Below are 11,445 nucleotides of genomic sequence, written 5' to 3'. Positions count from 1 at the left end.
CTTCTTTTCTTTTGAACTTAATAATAATGAGACATAATAGGTGTTCAGTCAGACCGGGTGTGGTGGTCACACCTGTAATCCCAGCACTTTGGGAGGCTGAGGCAGGTGAACCACTTGAGGTCAGGAGTTCAAGTCCAGCCTGGCCAACATGGTGAAACCCCATCTCCAGTAAAAAATACAAAATTAGCTGGGTGTGGTGGCACGCACCTGTAATCCCAGCTACTTGGGGGGCTGAGGCAGGAGAATTGCTTAAACCCAGAAGGCGGAGGTTGCAGTGATGCAGTGAGCCAAGATCATGACATTGCACTCCAGCCTGGGCAACAAGAGTGAAACTCCATCTGGAAAGCAAACAAACAAACAAACAAAAAAAAGTGTTCAATCAGTATTTATTGAATGAATGAATGGCAACTGCCTTATACTGTGATATTTATTTTGCATACATTGTCTTGTCGATTTTCACTACAACCCTACAAAATAGGCCTAATTCTCCCTGGCTTTACAAAGGGGAAAATGGAGGTTCAGAGATGTTGAGGGACCTGCTCCAGGCTGCACAGCATGCTATGGTAGAGCTAGATTCCGGCCCAGATGACCCCACTCACCATCTCACACTGCAGAGTTTACCCCAGTGCAGGGCTCTGTGCCAGGCCTTGGGGACACACAGATAACGGAGCTCCAGCCATGTATCTAAGAGTCTGAGTAGCCCCCAGATTCGAGGCCTCAGTTTTCCCAGCTGTGTAATGAGGGCTGGTGGAGGAGTGCTGAGGGAAGAGGCTGCCCCGGGCCCAGCTAGGAGAAGACAAGACTGAGACAGGGAGGAAGGGAGGGGTGCCCCGAAAAGAGGCAGGATAACTGTGGGGCACTTGCAGGAAAGGAGCAGATGCCAGGGCTTGGTGAGGGGACAAGGGGAGAAACAGACATGCTGAGGGGCAGGAGCAGGTGGTCAGGGGCTGGGAGGAAAAGGATCGAGGCCACAGCCCCGGATCCCAAACATAGGCAGACGGGGGATGGTGCAAGGGGGCTGCACCTGGGGCCTCAGGTGGGACCCGGAAAAGACATGCCTGCCCACACCTCCTCCTGCCTCTATCCTCCATCCGGCACCGCTCGTGCACCTGCCCCTCCGGCTCCCATCCGGCCCGGGGGTGGGAGGGATGAGGACCTCTTCCAATCCCTGGTGGAAATCCTCTCGGGGGCCGTTGAAAGGGGCTGTAGGAAGGGTTGTAGTCTGTGGGTGGCTTGGGTCTGCAGCAAGGGAGCAGGGGGTAGCTGGCAGCGCAGGGAGACTCCTGGGAAAAGCCCATGGGAAGGGAGCTGGGGTTCCCTGGACAAGAAGGGACAAGGGGTCTCCAAGATGGAGGAGAAAGGGGTGGTGGCCTCGGAGCCAACAGGCAGGAGCTCTCATTTTTGGTTCTGCTCTACACAAGGGGTGGAATTCTCGGCAAGTGATTCCCCTCCCTGGGCCTCAGTTTCCCCATCTGTAACAGGAGGGGATCTGACCCCAGGGAGGGGCAGCAGGCAGCCCAGTGCTTACGAACGTGGGTCTGGTTGGGGCTGGACTGTCTGGGCTCAATCCTGGCTCCGGTGGCCATACAGACAGGCCCCATGGTGAGCGCCTTCAGAAAACAGGATGTGACCCAGCCTGCAGGTGTGCAAATGTCTGGCTCCATCACTCCACAGCTGAGTGGCTTTGCAAGGAGCTCAGTGTTCTCTTCCATTTTCCCGTGACACGCCCATCATCCACAGCCCTTTGCCTTGTATTGTAGAGGGTGCTGATGGTGGACACTCAGGCAGGGAAAGCAGATGGGGCAAGTCCCCTCGAGGACCTGCTGTGGGTCCTGCAGGCTCTGCTCTGGCTTCCCTAGGGCTCCATCCACCCAACACTTGGGGAAGCCGGGGCTGAACTGATAACTGGGCAGCCGGACGCTGGGGTCCTGGCGCCACCTGGTGGGCAGAGAGAGTCCTGCTGTTCTCCAGAACTCTGGACCGGGACAGAGCATCAGGCGTCGTGTAGCCATCCCTCTCTACTTTTTATTCAACCTGGGCTGACCTTCGTACAATTTTAAATTTAGTTTTTTGGCCAGGCGCTGTGGCTCACACCTGTAATCTCAGCACTTTGGGAGGCCGAGAAGGGTGGATCACCTGAGGTCAGGAGTTTGAGACTAGCCTGACCAACATGGCAAAAACTTGTCTCTACTAAAAGTATAAAAATTAGCCAGGCATGGTGGTGCACATCTGTAATCCCAGCTACTCAGGAGGCTGAGGCAGGAGAATCGCTTGAACTTGGGAGGCAAAGGTTGAAGTAGGCCGAGATCATGCCACTACACTCCAGCCTGAGTGACAGCGAAACTCCATCTAAAAATAAAATAAAATAAAATAGGCCAGGCACGGTGGCTCATGCCTGTAATCCCAGCACTTTGGGAGGCCGAGGTGGGCGGATTGACTGAGCTTAGCTGTTCATAACCAGCCTGGGCAACACAGTGAAACCCACTCTCTACTAAAAATAAATAAATAAATAAAATTAATATAAAATAAAATTTTAAATTTAATTTTTTTTAGGGATGGAGTCTTGCTATGTTGCCCTGGCTGGTCTTGAACTCCTAGGCTCAAGCAATCTTCCTGCCTGTAGCTGGGTCTACAGGGCACCTCTAAGAGCTTTCCCCACTCCCACTGCATAACCCCATCTTCTGCTCCCTCCCTGCCACTTGCTGCAGACCAGCCCCTCACTGGGCCTTTATCTGTTCAAATACCAGACCCCTATTGTGTGTGTGTGGCCCCAGGCAGAGCACCAGGAAGGTGATTGAACCCGGCAGTTCCTTCTCCCTCCCAGAGGAGCTGGGGAGGCCGGGAGACAGGCAGGTAGACCGCAGTAGAACCAGGGCTGTGGTTGAGGGGAGCCCAGAAGTCTTGCTGGGAGCAGGCAGAGAGGTAGCCAGGGGAGGCTGTGGAGGAGGAGCTGGTCGGGTTTCCTTTTGAAAGCTGGATGAAATAGTGATAGTGGAAGTGTTTAGTAAGCAGAGAGGGCGTGGGGAGGCATGCCAGGGCGGAATGGCCCTGAGCTGAGAGCCACGGAGGGCTTGTTCTAGGGAGTGATGTGGTCATTCCACTGCCAGTGCGGGATGGTGGAGGTGGTTGAAGTGAGAGGTACTAGTGGCTACGTGTCTTGGAGGGTGAGCGGTGGTGGCTATGGAGGTTGGGACAAGGGGTGGTGAGAGGAGGAGGGAGATGAGTCAGAGGAGGACCTGGAATACTCCTTGGGTACCTGGCTTGGCTGGCTCAGTTCACCTGGACAGGTAGGTACTTGAAAAAGGGGAGGAGGAGGTGACCTGGGAGAAGAAGAAGGGAGGGCACTCAGGTCTGCAGCTGTTCAGTCTGAGAGGTCGTGGGACTTCCAAGAGGAGCCATCCTGGGGGCAGTGGCAGCGGGATGTGTGATGTAACTAGGGAAGAATTCACAGTACCTGGTGACCTGTGAGTTAGGAGGGAAAAGTCTAGAATGTTCCCTTGATATAGCCTAAGACGGTGCTTCTCACAGATCAACGTGCACGGGAGTCCCCTGGGGGTCCGGCTACACTGTAGGTTCTGACTCAGTGGGTGTGGGGTGGCACCTGGGAATCTGCATTTCTGACAAGCTCCCGAGTGAGGTTGAATCTGCAAGTCTTGGACCACACTTTGAGGAGGACAGAAGGCCTAAGACACTTAGAGGCTGGTGGCAGTTATCTTTGAGATCAGGAACCCAGATAGTGGTGGAGGTGGGTCTGAGGGTTTGGGTTTTTACAAGCTCTACAGATGATTCTGATGCCTCAGCAGGTAAGGCGAGCCAGACGTGGGTATAGATACACTGGCGGGGTAGAGGTGGCTGCATAATTTGTGGGGTCCCATGCAGAATGAAAACATGGGGACCTTTGTTCAACAATTGTTATGAATTTCAAGAAAGCAGAGCATGAACCCACGTGCCTGCCCCTTTGAGGAGGGAAGTCCTGTGTGACTGATGGACCACCTGCCCACGAAGCTGATCCTCCTGGGGCGGGGGGTCAAGGCAGGGAGGTGAGGGGCTTCTCCTCTGATGACTTCTGTTCCCCCCGTGAAAGGAGAAGGCCCAGCTCAGTGGAGGGCACCACCCTTTCCCAGACTGGGGTATCCAAACTGACCTCCTCCCTGCCCCATACCCCAGTTAGTTAATTCATCCCATATTCATTCTTTCTCTCTCTCTCTTTAATCTGATTGCCTCTCTCCATTCTGTTGCAGGGCTCTAGTCTAGGCCATGCTCTCATCTTCACTTTTTTGTTGTTTGTTTGTTTGTTTTGAGACAGAGTCTCACTCTGTCACCCAGGCTGGAATGCAGTGGCGCCAACTCAGCTCACTGCAACCGCCACCTCCTGTGTTCAAGGGATTCTCTTGCCTCAGCCTCTCCAGCAGCTGGGATTACAGGTGCCCGCCACCATGCCCAGCCAATTTTTGTATTTTCAGTAGAGACTGGATTTCACCATACTGGCCAAGGTGGTCCTGAGCCACTGACCTCAGGTGATTTGCCCACCTTGGCCTCTCAAAGTGCTGGGATTACAGGAGTGAGCCACTGCTCCTGGCCTCATATAACTTTTGAGTCTCCCAAAACTTAACTACTAATAACCTACTGTTGATCATAAACAGTCAATGAACGCATATTGTGTATGCTATATGCATTATGCATTGTATTCTTACAATAAAGTAAGCCAGAGAAAAGGAAATGTTATTAAGAAAATCATAAAGAAGAGAAAATATATTTACTATTCATTAAGTGCAAGTGGATCATCATAAAGGTCTTCATCTCCACTTTGTCTTCATGTTTTGTAGGCTGAGGAGGAGGAGGAAGAGGAGGGGTGCGTCTTACTGTCTCCCAGGTGGCAGAGGTGGAAGAAAACTCATGAATAAGTGGACCCACACAGTTCATACCCGTGTTGTTCAACAATCAACTGTAATTCAAAATTTTCTAAAATCTTCATTAAAAATTAATTCTATAACATTTTATTTAACCCAACGTATCAAAAATATTATCATTTCCATATGAAATGAATATCAACTTATTAATGAGACATTTTACAGGTTTGGGGTACTACATTTTTTAAATCTGTCATGTATCTAATTTTATTCTTATGTCTTATGTCTAATTTTATTCTTATATAATTATTCTTATAATAATTTCATTCTTATATTCTTATGTCTGAGTTCAAACTAGTCACATTTCAAATGACAGTCACATGTGGTCAATGGCCACCACAGTGGGCAACAAAGACAGTGACATGTGGTCAATGGCCACCACAGTGGGCAACAAAGATTCAGGATATCCAACGTGATGTTAAATGGAAATGGGGATTCATCCAACCTTGCCTTGTTACAAATCTCAAGGGAACGTTTTCCACATTTCACCATTAATAGTTATTTGTTGCAAGTTTTTCATAGAGACCTTTACCAAGATAAAGACATTGCCTTGTGTTGGTAGTTTACTACAAATTTTAAAACAAACAGATATTGAACTGTTCCTGAATTATTATGCAGGAGATGATTATACTGAGATAATCATGTCTTCCTCCTTTAATTTTTTCTTTTTTTCACTCTTGTTGCCAGGCTGGAGTACAATGGCAAGACCTTGGCTCACTGCAACATCCACCTCCCAGGTTCAAGCGATTCTCCGGCCTCAGCCTCCAGAGTAGCTGGGATTGCAGGCGTCCACCACCATGTTGGTTTAAGATGTTAAACCAACATTGCATTTCTGGATTAGATCCAATTTTACCATGATGTAGTATCATTTTTACATACTACTCAATTTGATTTGCCGATATTTTATTTGAGAGTTTGATATCTATATTAATAAGTGACATTGCGCTGTAATTTTCTCTTGTGCTGTACTTGCCATAAAAAGAATTGGGAAGTATTTTCTCTTTTTCTATTACGTGGAAAAGTTGGGATGGCATTGGAATCAGTTCTTTCAATAGCTCATAGGTGAAGTCTTCTGGGTCTGAGTTTTCTTTGTAGAAGCATTACCGATTCAGTTCCTTTAATGATTATGGGGAGGTCTGATGCCATAGGACTTCAGGTTGTTCAAGTTCCAAAATAATTTCATACCAATTGGTACGCAGCCAATACAATCAACCTCCTAAGTGCAATGACTCTTCCAGGGATGTCCCAGATCCCCCAGACCTTCTGATGACACATAAGTCACAGAACTATTGCCTGGATAGCCTTCTGGACCCTGCTCTGTGTGAAGGCTGAAAAGTGTTTTAAATGGTCAATGACTGGCTATGAAAGTATTTCATAATTTGGTCCTATGACTAGGGATGGTACTCATTCAGGTTTTCTCTTTATCTTAGGTCCATTTTGGTAAGGTATATTTTCCTAGGAACCTGCCCTGCCTTTTTTTTTTTTTTTTTTTTTGAGATAGACTCTCACTCTGTCACCCAGGGTCCTGGTTCAAGCAATTCTCCTGCCTCAGCCTTCCAAGTAGCTGGGATTACAGGCACAAACCACCATGCCCAGCTAATTTTTGTATTTTTAATAGAGACAGAGTTTCACCATGTTGGCCAAGATGGCCTTGAACTCCTGACCTCATGATCCACCTGTCTCATCCTCCCAAATCGCTGGGATTACAGGTGTGAGCCACCATGCCCGACCTTCCCCTTTTATTTAAATTTTGTATTGTAATGAGATTATTCATAATATCCTCTTTATTCCTTTTTAAAGTGTCTGCAGGTTCTTTAACTCTTAATTACTGATATTAGTCAATTGTGTCTTCTCTCTTTTACTTGATCAATTTCAAAAGGGGTCATCCATATCATTAGTCTTTTCATAGAAATAATGTTGGTTTTGCTGCTGATCCCAATTCATTATTATTATGATTATTTTTTTGTTTTGTTTTGGAGATGGAGTCTCACTCTGTTGCCCAGGCTGGAGTGCAGTGGTGCGATCTTGCCACACTGCAATCTCCACCTCCAGGGTTCAAGCGACTCTCCTGCCTCAGCCTCCTGAGTAGCTGGGATTACAGGCACGCACCACCACGCTTGGCTAATTTTTTAAATCTTTAGTAGAGATGGGGTTTCACCATGTTGGCCAGGCTGGTGAAACTCCTGACCTGGTGATCCACCCACCCCGGCCTCCCAAAGTGCTGGCCTCCCAAAGTGCACACCCAGCTAATTTTTATATTTTTAGTAGAGACGGGATTTTACCTTGTTGGACAGGCTGGTCTCTAACTTCTGACCTCTGGTGATCTACTGCCTTGGCCTCCATCCAAAAGTGCTGGTATTACAGGCATGAGCCACAGCACCCAGCCTATTTTCTCCTTTACCTTTACTCTTGACTTCCTTTGATTTTCTTTGGTTTACTCTGCTGCTCTTTTTCTAGCTTCTTGAAACAAGTGCTTGTTCATTATTCTCAGCCTTTTCTCTTTTCTAATACAAGCACAAAAGGCAACAAACTTCCCTCTAAGTAGTGCTTTCGCCATAGCCCAACATTTTTACCATGTAATATTTCTCTTCTCGTTCAGTTAAAAATATTTTTTTCATGCTTAAAGGCAAATGTATTCAGTTCCTTTCCATGCAGCACACAATAAGGTTATCTATGTGCTTATTTCTTTACCAAATCAACAGTTAGAGACAACGTTTCAGGATCCACTGATCCTCCATGGTGAGCCATCTTGCAATATGTTTTGGTAAAAAAGGAACCTTCTTGCTGACCTACAGATTGGCCAAGTAGCGGGTGTAGTGGGAGGAGAGCTAACAATTATTGTCTCTTCCGCCACCATCAAGCTCATGGTAGGGCCACACTAACTTGTACCAAGAGATGCTTATAGAAGCCACTCAGATTTGCTACAGCAGAGAGAAAGGCATGGGAGAAGAGGAGGAGGGACTCGATGTCCTACAATGGAGTGTAGAGGCTGCTAGGTGGAAACAAACAAGAACAATAAAAATAAGGTGGCCGGGCAGTGGCTCATGCCTGTGATCCCAGCACTTTGGGAGGTCAAGGCAGGAGGATTACCTGAGGTCAGGAGTTCAAGACCAGTCTGACCAACATGGAGAAACCTGTCTCTACTAAAAATACGAAAATTAGCTGGCCTGGTGGCACATGCCTGTAATCTCAGCTACTCTGGAGGCTGAGGCAGGAGAATTGCTTGAATCCAGGAGGTGGAGGTTGCAGTGAGCCAAGATCACACCATTGCACTCCACCCTGGGCAACAAGAGCAAAACTCCATCTCAAAAAAGGAAGGAAGGAAGGGAGGGAGGAAGGGAGGGAGGGAAAGAAAAGAAAGAAAGAGAGAAAGAAAGAAAGAAGAAAGGAAAATAAGGTCATCTTTCTTAGGATGCCATGCCAAGCAGAAAGCCTCCGAAAAATCCCCCAGTCACTAGAACATTCTTCTTCACAAATGACACCACCTTCTCAGCTTTGCTCCTGACTTCGGTAGGTATCTGATTGCTCTTAGCTTCTTCGGGTGCTCTTTGGCTTTCTCTATGTCCGTCTCCACTCGTTGCCAGTCAACTTTGATGTACCCAGTATGGTTTGCAAGCTGAAGGAGAAAAAAAAAAATCCACCTCCCACAACTGTTGCAGCCAATTTCCAACCTTCTGGAATATGAAACCCGTGCACCATTCAGTGACACCTCCAGTGAACGGATGGATTGCCATGCTATACTTTTCGGCTAAAGATCCAGATTCCTGTTGGAACAGCTTATGCTACCATGGCTGCTTCTTAGCAAATTCCATAAGGTTCAGGGATTCAAAATTTCCCTCACAGTTTGCTTGACTGCACTTGGCCATTTCGGCGAGCTCATCTCTCGAGGACACACACAGAGGATCCACATGGTCGGACTTGAAGTACCGCAGTCATTACCATCAGTTGCCTTCCAGCATGTGGGACAGATTTCCATTCCCACGGGCAGCAGTGGAAGAGTAGTTAAAAATATTTTATAGGTCGGGCGTGGTGGTTCACACCTGTAATCCCAGAACTTTGGGATGCTGAGGTGGGTGGATCACCTGAGTTTGGGAGTTCAAGACCAGCCTCACCAACGTGGAGAAACCCCGTCTCTACTAAAAATACAAAAAGTTAGCTGGGTGTGGTGGCACATGCCTGTAATCCCAGCTACTTGGGAGGCTGAGGCAGGAGAATCACTTGAACCTGGTAGGTGGAGGTTGCAGTGAGCCGAGATCATGCCATTGCACTGTAGTCTGGGCAACAAGAGCAAAACTACTCCGTTTCAAAAAGAAAAAAAAAATACACGTGTGTATATACACACACATACATATTTATTCATAATTTCTATTACAATTTCTTTTTTTGAACCATTAGTTAACATAAAAACATATTTCTTCAGTGGCTCATGCCTGTAATCCTAGCATTTTGGGAGGTTGTGGCGGGTGGATCACCTGAAGTCAGGAGTTGGAGACCAACCTGGCCAACATGGTGAAATCCTGTCTCTACCAAAAAGACAAAAATTATCCGGCGGGGGGAGGGGTGCCTATAATCCCAGCTACTAGGGAGGCTGAGACAGGAGAATTGCTTGAACCCGGGGGGCAGAGGTTATAGTGAGCCAAGATCGTGCCACTTCACTCCAGCCTGGGTGAAAGAGTGAAACTCCATCTCAAAACAAGAAAAAGAAAAAAAGAAGTGCTTCTTACTTTCCAAACATGTGGGGTTTTGAAGTAAACTTTTTATTATTCATCTCTAGCTTATATGTGTTGTGGTCAGAGAATGTACTGTTATTTCAAGCTTTTGAAATTTATTGAAATTAAATGTTTTTGTAGGTATCCTGTATGTCTTGAAAAGGGAAGAATTTTACCACTGTAGATACAGTGTGCTATAAAAGTCCATTAGTTAAGTTTATTAATTATGTTTTAATCTCCTATGTTATTGAATATTTGTCGTCTTCTCCCACCAATTACAGAGGGATGAGTGTTAAACTCTCCCACTCTAATTGTGGAATTGTCTGTCTTTCCATCTAGCTCTCTTCTTCATGTTTCTTATATTTGAAGACTATGGTATTTGCATACAAATGTGAAATTGTTCTATTTTTCTGGTGAATTGGACACTTTTCATTATGAAGTGACCTTATTTATTTCTAGTGATGTTTTTCCCCTCGATATTAAAACAACGGCACCAGCCTTCTTTTTGTTAGCATTTGCATGGTATTTTTCCCCCAAGTGTTTACTTTTGACCTTCACTACCTTTACGTTTTCCAAGTGTCTCTTGTGGATTTCTCTTGTAAATTGCATGTAGCAATGTATGCATTCTGATAATCTTTGTATTTAAACTGCAGTATTTAGTCCACTTGCATTTACTGAATCGCAGAATATTTGAATTTATACCTATCGTCTATTTGTGCCATCCCCGCCTCATCTTGTATTTATTTTTCTCTCCATTCTTGCCTGCTTTAGGGTTGCTTGGGTTGGTTTGATCATCCTTTTTCCTCCTCCAATAATTTGGATAAGTATACACTGCATTTCCACTCCTACAGTGTTCATCCCAGTAATGACAACCTGGATTCTTCAATTTGTCAGTGTATTTGATATCTTATCTTCACCTTCCTCCTGAAGAATATAAGGATCTTAAAACACTTTAACTCCACTCACCCAAGTATATACCATCACTGCTGTGTGTTTCAAATGTTTCCATCCAGAAGACACTGTTACTGTTTCACACTATCAATGTTCTTCATTTTTCTTTATTCCCTGTTGCATGAGAGCTCCGTCTGGGATCATCTTTCTCCTGCCTGAAGTTCCCGCTTTGGAATCTCCCTCCGGAGAGTCGGCCAGTGGCAAACTGTTAAGTTTTTGCATTTGTAAGTACCATGATTTCACCTGCGTTCTGGATACATGTGCTTCATACCGGATACTTAATTCTCTAAAGATATTTCCATCGAATATATAATTCTTAGATGATGGTTATTTTCTTTCTGGCTTCCGTTCTTCTTGATGAAAAGTCAGGTGTGAATCTAATCTCTTTTTCTGTGTGCCAGAAAGAGGTGTTGGATTTTATTCTGAGGGGAATAGGGAGGAAAGTTTTTAAGCACAGGGTGACCCCGTCAGATCTGCATTTTAGACGCGCACTCTGGCACTGTGTGGCCGAGATAGGAGGGAAGGCAGCTCCGCGAGGTCTCTGCTGTGGTCCAGAGAAACGACAGCCCCCCGGGCGGTGACAGCGGGCCGACCCGAGTCCCTGAGGGGAGGCAGGAGCGCCAGGAGTTGCGGGCAGTGCAGGAAGGAGCAGGGACGACTCCCGGCTCCCCGCGAGGAATGGAAGCGCGTTAGCCAAAAAGGAAGGGGTGGGGAATCAAGAGTTCGTCTCGGACCTGGTGCCACAGATGGCTGAGCCCCTACTATGCACCAGGCGCCCAGTGCGTGCGGGCCTGGGGGAGGCTGGGGCAGCGCGGCGGCAAAATCCGTCCTCGGGGAATCTCAGCTCACCGCGGCCGCTTCCGCTGCGAACCAGG

At 46.9% G+C, this 11,445-nt stretch overlaps 1 pseudogene; it reads right to left on the bottom strand.

Annotated features, from left to right (window-relative positions):
- Positions 1-4,657: 4,657 nt before the first annotated feature.
- Positions 4,658-11,315, bottom strand: LOC135271245 (FUN14 domain-containing protein 2-like; annotated as a pseudogene).
- Positions 11,316-11,445: the final 130 nt, after the last annotated feature.

The sequence above is a fragment of the Aotus nancymaae genome, unplaced genomic scaffold (genome assembly GCF_030222135.1).
Source record: "Aotus nancymaae isolate 86718 unplaced genomic scaffold, 86718_ANA_hifiasm-v0.15.2.pri h1tg000076l, whole genome shotgun sequence".
Taxonomy (NCBI): Eukaryota; Metazoa; Chordata; class Mammalia; order Primates; family Aotidae; genus Aotus; species Aotus nancymaae.
The sequence above is the reverse complement of the archived record's forward strand: the minus strand, read 5'-3'. Positions and strand labels throughout refer to the sequence as shown.